The 10392-nt window shown below is 42.7% G+C and overlaps 1 long non-coding RNA gene across 1 annotated transcript in view; it reads left to right on the top strand.

Annotated features, from left to right (window-relative positions):
* Nucleotides 1-3535: 3535 nt before the first annotated feature.
* LOC120586567 (uncharacterized) overlaps nucleotides 3536-10392 on the top strand; it is a 46605-nt gene continuing 39748 nt past the window's right edge. Inside the window, exon 1 of the long non-coding RNA XR_005648733.1 lies at nucleotides 3536-3703. This is a non-coding gene — a long non-coding RNA (uncharacterized LOC120586567). The remainder of the gene's footprint in view (nucleotides 3704-10392) is intronic.

Genomic DNA, 10392 nt, shown 5'->3' with positions numbered 1-10392 from the left:
GAATTTTGTAATTGCCAATTCAAAGGAACCTGAGATAGCTTCCATGAAAGGTTCAATTCTTTCCTAAAGCTGCTCTGTACGTTTTCTCTTGGGGTCATTGACTCAAGCAATGTTTCTCAACTGGTGTCCTAAAGTCATCAAAAGAACAGAAGGCCTGGGAGAACAGTGTCTAGGAGGATGTGGTCCTCACAGTACTGTCATTTCTCTTATGAAAGGAGGCGAACAGATCCAATGAAAAATCAATCACTAGCTGAGGATAAAGCTGAGTGCTGAAGCAGGTGGGTTTTCTTGCTGGTTTGGTCCGGAAGCTCCCCTGATTCTGTGATTCGGCTGAGGATGATGGTTGGGGTGTAGTGAAAGCACCCGATATTCTAGGAAAAGTTGAAATGTTTGCAGTCCTTGGAAGCAATGGATAGTGAGGTTTGTGTGTTGGATAGTGAGGTTTGTGTGTTGGAGTTTTTGGGTGGTGTATTTCAATGTATGTGCATGGTGTGATTGTGAATGTCCACGTATGAGTGACTGTGTGACCTTAGGAGAGTTTCTTACTCACACAATACAACACAGTTTTCGGCTTTTTAAAGAAGCTCCCCATCACTGAACACTTTCCATAATTAACTTTTCCTTCCCCTGGCTGTATCTGGACGTTTGCTTAATAGTCCTTCTCCTCATGTGGAGGTGGTGCAGAGATGAATGGCACAAGCACTGATCTCCTTTATGGATGATCCAAAATCTGAACCCAGTCATGTGTCCCTTGTGTTCATGCTCTGTACCACTTACCTGCCCTTACCACTGAGCCACATGATTATCAGTGACTGAGCAACAAAGTGCCAGATTCTGTGGCCATGCCTGGAAGGTCTAGTGCCTACACAGCTCTCATACACAGCTCATCTTGAGAAGATGTCCTCAGTGTCACATGGTCCAGGGCAGCCACAAGTGCATATAACAGCTGGCCATGGCATAGCCATTGGTGTGAAAGGCACCTGAAGGGCCCACATGCTCTTGGTCAGCTGAGAAGTTGTAAGAGGTGAGAGGTAAATGCTGAGTAACTACTGTCAGTGTGGTGTCAGCCCCTGTTTCAGGGCAGTTAAGAGGAAGACAGTATCACAATAAACCTTAGAAGCTCACAAACTCTATAAAAACCTACTCAAGAACAATGGCAGATAAGCAGTCATATTGAACTGGTGGAGACCCAGATGCCCTTCAGCCTTACTGTACATCTTTTACACTACTAGGGTAGAGAGCGTCCCAGCAGCAGCTCAGTCCACACTGTTTACCACCGACATTCACATTCTCTAGCCCCACATCCACCTAAAACAGAGCTCTCTGAGAGTCCTGAGCAGCACCACCAATGACTGACAGTGACTCTGTGTCCCCCTGCCTCCCTCTGACAGCATGGTGCAAGATCTTCCTGATTATGTGGTGGAGGATAATCCTGACACCATGGTGGAGGAGCTTCAGGAGACCGTTGTGGAAGTACTTTCTTTCTTTTTCAATAAAATAAAGATCTTAAAATGTGAGCATGTACCTGGTAGATGATAGAGACAATGTACTAGTGGAAAAATGTTCAGTGATAGTCTGTGACCACATGATATCTGATTCAAGAGGGAATTCAAAGAGGACAGCATTAGTTTCACACTGGAGCGTTGTAAGCAGCGTCATCAGCGGCATTGTTTCTTCCCTGAAAACAAAATTGTAATTGCCAATTCCAAGGGACTTGAGACAGCTTCCATGAAGAGTTCATTCCTTTCCCAAAGGTGTTCTGTACGTTTTCTCTTGGGATCATTGACTCAGGCAATGTTTCTCAACTGGTTTCCTAAAGTCATCAAGAGAACAGAAGGCCTGGGAGAACAGTATCCAGAGGGATATGATCCTCCCAGTGTTTTCTGTTCTCTTATGACAAGCGGCTGAAGGATCTGATGAAAAATGAATGTATCGTCACTCACTCACTAGCTGAAGATAAAGCTGGGTGCTGATTTGGTCGGAACCCCCCTCCCCGATTCTGCGATCTTGCTGGGGATGAGGACTGGGGTGTAGTGAAGGCAACCAATAGTCTAAGAAAACTCTGGAATGTTTGCAGACCTTGGAAGTAATAATATGTGGGTGCTGAAGTTTGTGTGCTGAAGTTTTGGGGTTTTGGGGTGGTGTTTTTCAATGTATGTGCATGGCGTGATTTTGAATGTCTATGTATCAGTTACCGTGTGTCCTTACGAGAGTTTCCTACTCACAATACAACACATTCATCTGCTTTTCAAAAGAAGCTTCCCTTCACTGCACACTTTCCATAATTAACTTTTCCTTCCTCTGGCTGTATCTGGACGTTTGCTTAATAGTCCTTCTGCTAATGTGGAGGTGCTGCAGAGATGAATGATACAAGCAATAACCTCCTTTATGGAAGATCCAAAATTTGAACCCAGTCATGAGTCCCTTGTGTTCATGCTCTGTACCACTGACCTGCCCTCACTACTGGGGAACATGATTATCAGTGACCGAGTAACAAAGTGCCAGCTTCTGTGGCCATGCCTGGAAGTGCTAGTGCCTACACAGCTCCCACACACAGCCCATCTTGAGAAGATGTCCTCATTGTCACATAGCCCGGGGCAGACACAGGTAAATATAACAGCTGGCCATGGCATAGCCATTGGTGTGAAAGCCACATGGAGGGCCCACATGCTTCTGGTCAGCTGAGATTTTGTAAGAGGTGAGAGGTCAATGTCGAGCAACTACTATCAGTGATTAGGTTGCTTCTCAGCCCATTTCAGGGCAGTTAAAATCCAGGAAGACAATATCAGAGTAAACCTTAGAAGCGCACAAACCCTGTAAAAACCTAAGCAGGTACAGTGGCAAGGAAGCACTCAAATTTTTAATAGTGGAGACCCAGACGCCCCTCAACCTTACTGCACATCTTTTATGCTACTGGGGTAGAGAGTGTCAGTACTTTCCCTAGCCTCCCCTGTGTGAGGAACTGTCCTTTTCATGGGCAGCGTGAGTATGGACAGCCAATGACTCTAAGACATGCGCGATCAATTGAAAAATAAAAAAAACTGGAAGGAAAGTATCACACGGTTGATAGTGACTATTTTAAATCATGGGATATCGGTATTTTAAAATACTCTGCATTTGATTTTGTTTATGAAAAACAATTAGTGAATAATTCTAATGAGATACATTTCCTAAACCTGAGTTCGATCCCCCAATCAGTTTGCTTTCCATCAAGAACAAAATCTTACAGAAGAGATTATAAATCCAATAGTAGCATCTGTAAATTCTGCCCAAAGAATTGATTTTGGAAGAAGTAAAAAATAGGGTGGCAATTTAACTGAATCTCAAAACCATAGAAAAATCAGAAAATTTCTCATAGTTCCATTTTACTGTTTACTCTTTGTTAGATCGACCATTTTACATGAATTTGGTTCCCCTTAGCTAGAAAGCCAAGTGCTGTATTTCTCCTTTTCTCCTGCTGCTTTTTGTGCCTTCATTCATCTGCCTGGGAAGATGGCCTTACCGAACTGCTCAGTTCCTACTGATCAACCAGCCACATCCACACCCTCCAGTCCAAATTCCACATCAGGCACAGCTCCCTGAGTACGTCCTGGGCAGCATTGCCAATGACTGACACATGCTCTGTGTTTCCCTAGCTGCCCCAGCATCGTGGTGGTGGAACCTTCTCTGACAGAGCTCTGCGAAGGGACCATTTATTCCACATGTAAGCTCACCTTCCTTCCTTTTTTTGTTTATTATTATCATTTATGCCTACAGCACCTGATGTTCCTATGTGGTCTCCAATCCAAGTACTAACCAGGCACGTCCATGCGTAGGTTCTGAGATCAGACATCGGGCTCGTTCAGGGTGGCATGGCCGGAGACCATGGACCGTGGCTACACTGAGGAGTGAACCCAGGACCTTCTGCATGTAAAACAGATGTGCAAACCACTACACTATGGAACCACATCTGATTCTTTTTGTTATAGTAATATTAACACATGAAGATGTGAACATGTACATTCCAGAGGGTAGACGATTTACTTGGTGGGGAGATTGTTGAGTGTAATTTTTGTGTGTTTGTCGAGTGATTCCTGATTCAAGAGGGCATTCAAAATGACAGCATTAGTCACAAACTGCAGAGTAGGGAGCATTTTCCTCTGTAGAGAATTTTTGTTCTTGAAGAAGAGTTGTGTTTGTCAATCCAAGTACACTCGGAGACCTTCCATGAAGAATCAAAACTTTCCCACGGGTGTTCTGTAAGTTTTTTCTTGGGGTAATTAACTCAGGTACTGTTTCCCATCTGGTGTCCAAAAGTTTTCAAGAGAACAGAAACCCTGTTCACAGTGTCCAGGATGAAGTGCTCCTAACAGTGTTGTTGTTGTTGTTGTTGTTGTTGTTGTTGTTGTTGATGATGTTCTCTAATGGCAGGTGAATGCAGAAGATAAAAATGTATGTATTCAGGAATCACTCACATGCTGAGGCTAAATCTGGGTGCTGACCAAGGTGGGGCTTTCCTGCGAGTTTGGTCTGTAAGACCCCTGATTCTAGATCCCTGCCGGGAATGAGGGTTGGGAGTGTAGTCGAAGGAAATGGTCATACAGTGAAGAATTCTGGCCTGTTCTACAGTGCCTGGCATCCATGATGACTTTTAGGTTGTGGTCTGTGTGAGAGTGGACAGACGCTGACATAATGCCACACACAGCACACACGCACTGTACAGAAATAAATGACAGGGAGGACATTATCACAGATGATGGCTTCAATATTACATAATGGGATTTCTCTGTTTTCAACTCTTCTGTATTTTATTTATTTCATGAAAAAGGATTTGAGTGAAAATAGTTGGGTAGTTTTGTGAAGTGAATAATGTTCTCAATAATTTCGCTTTCCATCAAGTAAAAATCCTTAGAGAAATGTTTTGATGAATGTAGTAGTAGCATTAGGAAGAAATGATCTTGGAGGAAATCACAAAGGCGGTGGCAATTCACTTGGATTTCAAAACAGGTGGAAAGAGTAAGACCACTGTCTTTGAAACATAGCATGACTGTTGTGTTAACTCTTTGTTAGACAGAGTTATTTCTCACTGTGTGGGTTCCTTTCAGAAAGCCAAAGGCATAATTTTTTTGTTTTCTTCTCTGCTTCTCTCCTTGGCCTTTCGATCTCTAGCAAGGAGGAGGGCCCCGCCAGCTCTGTTCATACTTACAAACCACTCTCGTCAGTATGCTCTCACCCACTTCAGCACTCAGCAGAGTTCCCTAGTCCTTCATAAGCAGTAGCACCAAGGACTGACATAACCACCAAGAACCTGCAGAATAAGCCTCTCAGTGAGAGGGAAGATGAGCTGACATCCATCAAGAAGGCAAGCTCTTCCCCCTTCTATACAAACAAGGCTTTATAAATTTATCAGAAAAATTAAGATATAAAAAAATGAGCACGTGCTTTCAAGATGATACAGACATTTACTTGGTGATGAGAGTGTGGAGAGTGAGTCTAGTACTAAGTAATAACTGATTTGAAAGGACCTTCAAAAATGACAGCTGCAGTTACAAACTGTGTGGGAGGGAGGTGTCTTTGTCTTAGCAGTTTTTCCTCCTTGAAAGAGAAGTTGGTAATTGCCCACCCAAAATGGCCTTGAGAGGGAGTTCCTCCAGGAAAGTTCTTCCCCTTTGGCCTGAGTAGTTCTGTCCTGTTCTTGCTCATGGGTTCTCTTCATGACTCCAGCATTTCCCATCTTGTTTTCTAATGTAACTGATTTAAGCAAAGACCTGTGCAAACAAGACGCAGCGTGATGTGACCCTCAAGTATTTTCTGTCATTTCAGGTGGTTCCACTTTTCCTTGAAGACAGTATGTATTTTAGAATCCTTCATTTTCTGAGGAAAAATCTAGAAACTGAGAAAGGGTTGGTATACTTGCAGGCTTTAGTGTGGAGAGCCACTCTGATTGCAGTTTCCTGCTGGCAATGAGAATGAGGGACGTGGTGACAGAGACTGATTATCTAGGGAAAAAAAATATGGCCATGACTTCCAGCTCCAGTGAGGAGGTGTAGGTTTGTGTGCATGGGTGTGAGTGTGTGGTCATGTGAATGCATGCGGTATGATTCTGAGTGTGTGTGCATGTGACATTTTGAGTGTTTCTCTTTATGTTACTGTAAATACCATGGTAGCTGATGTCAGATATCTAATAAACATTCGCCTCTCCGTCGCATCATGAGTGGATAGTTACCTAAGTGTATTAATCACCTTGTACACTTTCAATATGTGTATTTATTATATGCCAAGTACAAACCTCAAAAAATTGGAACACAAATCTTAGCACCTCCCAGGACAATGTTAACCAGCTTCTTAATGGATTAATCATGCTTTAGATTCTGTCTCCATGCCATAAAAAATCTCTTAGTACACAATATCATCTCTCAGTAAGTCTCATGGCATTTTACGTGGTCACGATGTTGCCACTTCCTTCATTCACAATGCCTTTCCATTTAAGGAAGGTCTCTGAATGTCTCCTTCCCCTCCCCCTTTGCTGATTACTGGGCAGGGCACCTTCCTTTTGCGGGTGGCCCCAGGTGTAGCTCAAAGCCACAGCCTGTTCCGAAGGAATCTGAGCCCAGATTAACCTCCAAGAATATTTGCCAGCAATTCACTGTGACTTTCTACAAAGAGGGAGGATATTTACCGTCAGACACTCTTGCTAAGAATACACAGTGTCATTCTGTCTCCATCCTTCTCTGAGTTATGGACTTTGTGTGCTGGGTGAGAAACACTGTGTGTGTTGTGAAGAGAACCACATCTTCAGGACTGAGTATCATGGTAGCACTGGGCTCCCATTCTAGGACAAAAGGGGCATTATGCACTGCAAGGTGGGACAGAAAAGCTCCACAATGTGACAGGAGCATAACCCGTCATGTCCCTGTGGAACCCACAGGGACATAGGGTCATGGTTTCTTCTGGGGGGCTTTGTAAGAAATCAAGTCCAGGAAGTTGGTTTAAGTCAATATTATATAAAATGAGCCAAGCTGATGGCTTGAGTTTTCTTTGGACCAGGACAGCTGTGAGAATTATGAATGTAGTAGAATTTCATTGCCCTATAGGTTTCCATCTTTTCCCCACTGAGCAAAACTGAGACTGCTTCAATGTCAAATATCACTAGTTTATCCCTGAACCTGTCTCCCTGACACAGAGTTGTCCTAGCATTCCTTAATCTCTAGATCACAGCTTCCTAGTGGAGCTGAAGGAAACCCTGTTGGTTGTGATTCAATGTTAAAAATGAGGGCTGGCACTATCTAGTCTCCAAGAAATCAGATACAGCCACCAGGGGATTTCAAGTGCAAGGAAAGCTCTGAGATGCTTAGACTGGCCCTTGAGAGAGAAACAACTTAGAGGAGCAGAGGAAGTTTCAGGACGAGCACCGAGGCCCTGTCTTGACAAGCTGGTGGCTTCAAGATCAGGACAGGTAGTATAACACGGTCTCCTGAGCCCAGCCGGTCCCAGACTGAGGATGACGTCTGCCCGCATCTTGAATGGAAATGAGAAAGGACAGGGCCATCATGCTGGGGCGAACATGGTATAGACCCAGCATCTCTTAACCTGGAGAGAGGAGCTTCCTCCTTCTCTGTGTTCTCCCCTATTTCTGCTGTTTGACAACCAGACCCTTTCTCCTTCCCTCTCTTATAGCCTGCCTGCTTTTTTCTCCCTTCCTGGCAACCTCCACTCTCTCTTCCATATCTCTTTCTTTTATTTCTTTCTTTCATTTTTGTTATTTCACTTCATTTAATTTTATTGTTTTGTGAGAAAAAGTACACAGCTTGAAATCAAATCTCTAATCCCCGATTCAGTGCACAGTACTGCGTTGATAAGTGCATGCCTATTGTCGCAAGGCAGACCTCTAAAACTTTTTCAGCTCACCTGAGGAAAACAGTCTGCTTGTTGACATAGCTCCATTTCCTCCTCCCCTCAATTCTCGACCACCAGCCTTCTACTCTGCTTCTATGCATGTGACAAATTTAGTTACTCACCTAAGTGGAGTTGTACAGTATTTGTTTCCCTGAGACATGCTTATTTCAGTTAGAACAATGCCTTTAGGTTTATTCTTGTTGCTGCTAATGACTGGATTTCTTTGATTTTTAAACATGAATAATATTCCATTGAATGTATACACCCTGTACATTTGCCTGTTGATGGACACGGGGGCTTTTTCCGGATCTGGGCTATTGTGAATAATGCTGCAATGATCACAGGAGTGCAGTTATCTTTGCATGGACCAGATTTTATTTCTGTGGGATGCATAGCAACAGGGCGACTGCTGGATCACATCATAGTTCTGCTTGTAAATTTTGAGGAACCTCAATACTGTTCTGGATGATGGCTGCACCATTTTACGTTCCCTCTGACAGTGTAGATAGGTTGCAGTTTCTCCACCTTCTCACCAATATGTTACCTCTTTTTTTTTTTTCTTTTGGATAATACACATCCTGATGGAAGAGAGGCACTATGTCATGGTCTTTTTGCTGTGCATTTCCTTGATATTAGCGATGCTGGGCATCTTTAATAGCTCTATGTACCGTGTATGCTTGCTTTGGAGAAGTGTCTTTTAAAGTCTTTGGTCATTTTTTATTAGGTTATACTGTTTTTTTGTTTTTGTTTTTGTTTTGTTTTGTTTTTTTGCAATTGTGTGTTAACTTTTTGTATATATTTTGAATATTATCCCTTATTCAGATATAAGCTTTGCAAAGGTTTACTCACATTCTCCAGGTCTCATTTTCTGGATTGTTGAAGAGACTATCCTTTCTCCATTGTGTTGACCTGGCACCCTTCTCAAAGGTCATTTGTCTGTATCAATGTGTTTATTTAGGCCTCTCTATTCTCTTCCATTGATCTATTTGCCCGTTTTTAATGTCACTACCACGCTTCTTTGATTATGGATGCTTTGTCTGGTGTTTTAAATTCACAAAGTGTGGATCCTCCATCTTTGTTCCTCATTGTCAAGATAATTTTGGCCCCTGGGATGCTTTGTGGTTCCATATGACTTGCAATATTTTTTCTCTTCTATAAAAGTGGCATTGAGATGTTGCTAGGTACAGCTTGAATCTGGAGATCCCTTTGGTTTTTATGGAAGTGTTAAAATATGAAGTCTTCCAACCCATGAATACAGTATTTCATTCCAATTATTTGCATCTTTTAACTCCTTCCATTTTTAGTGGACAAGTCTTCTATCCACTTTGGGGTCTTTCCACTGCCTTCCCAGGCTGTAGTCCAGAGTCAAGGCAGAAAAGGGTAAGAAGTGTGAGAAGTGAAGTGTCCCAGCACCTACCATGCTGATTCTGTCTAGCACAAGTCTGCTAGCCATGACCTTCACCTTTGCTTACAGCTGGAACTGCTGCTGGGAATTCTCTAGTATTTAGTCTGGACCATACTTTTGAACAACGCCAGAGCCTGTAGCAATGCGTGGCACAGGCACATGAGTCTGTGAAGTACACACTTGTGAATATTCGATCAACCTCGCAAAAGCCTCTGTAGGAGCCAGCATGGGAGGAGAGGATACACCATCCACATCATTGAACTCTAGAGTTGCTCTATCCAGTGTGGCAGGCTGTGGCCAGATGTGGCTGTTTTTAATTCATTAATCTTGATCATTTATTCACTCAGTGAATGACAATAAAATAAATCATCCATTTGATCGATCACACTAACCACACTCCATTGTGTCTATAACAGTTGGAATTTCTGTTTGATAACTTTGGAGCAATGTTGGGCCAGAGGTGAGAAAGTGAAAGGTGATTACTTCAGCATCTCTCTGATTTGAAGTTTTGAAAGTGTCATCAATGTCTTGTTCCAGGGCTCTGACCCCACAGAGCCCAAGGAAGTTCTGAGAACATGGAAGAAAGTTTAGGGTCATCCCATGTGACTCACCATAGGCTCAACTGAAACTAGATGAATAGGTGAGACTCTCTTTCTAAAACTTTATTGCTCTTGATTCTATTTCTAAAGATTTGGTGTTAGAGAACATCTCTGATTTCAGCAGCAAGCAGGAAGACGATCTAGGTAGGTGCCAATACTCAGTTCTGATATAATTGGAGGGGATTCCTGGGACCAGATGGTGGCATGTGCTACATGGGAGATTGAGGAAGGGACATATGAAATCAAACAGAGAAATGAAATGTGTGTAGAAGCTTGATTTGTTTTTCTGCACTTTTTATGATGTCATAGAAAGAACTTTGTTCATGGGCTTTGAGAGTGCTGTGTTTGACATCATCTTTTCTTGCTAATCCATTTAAAATTTATCTTTCCCACATGACTTTCTCTTTTCTTTCCCTAATCCAGGGAAATCCCTTTAACAAAGAAAAGAAAAAAAAAACATTTAAGAAAGAATAGAAGAACTCTGAAATTCTGTTGCATGGTCCACAAAAGCTA

Source organism: Pteropus medius, unplaced genomic scaffold, assembly GCF_902729225.1.
Source record: "Pteropus medius unplaced genomic scaffold, Ma_sr-lr_union100, whole genome shotgun sequence".
In the NCBI taxonomy this organism is placed as follows: domain Eukaryota; kingdom Metazoa; phylum Chordata; class Mammalia; order Chiroptera; family Pteropodidae; genus Pteropus; species Pteropus medius.
Note: the sequence above shows the minus strand (reverse complement) of the source record. Positions and strands in the feature narration are given on the sequence as shown.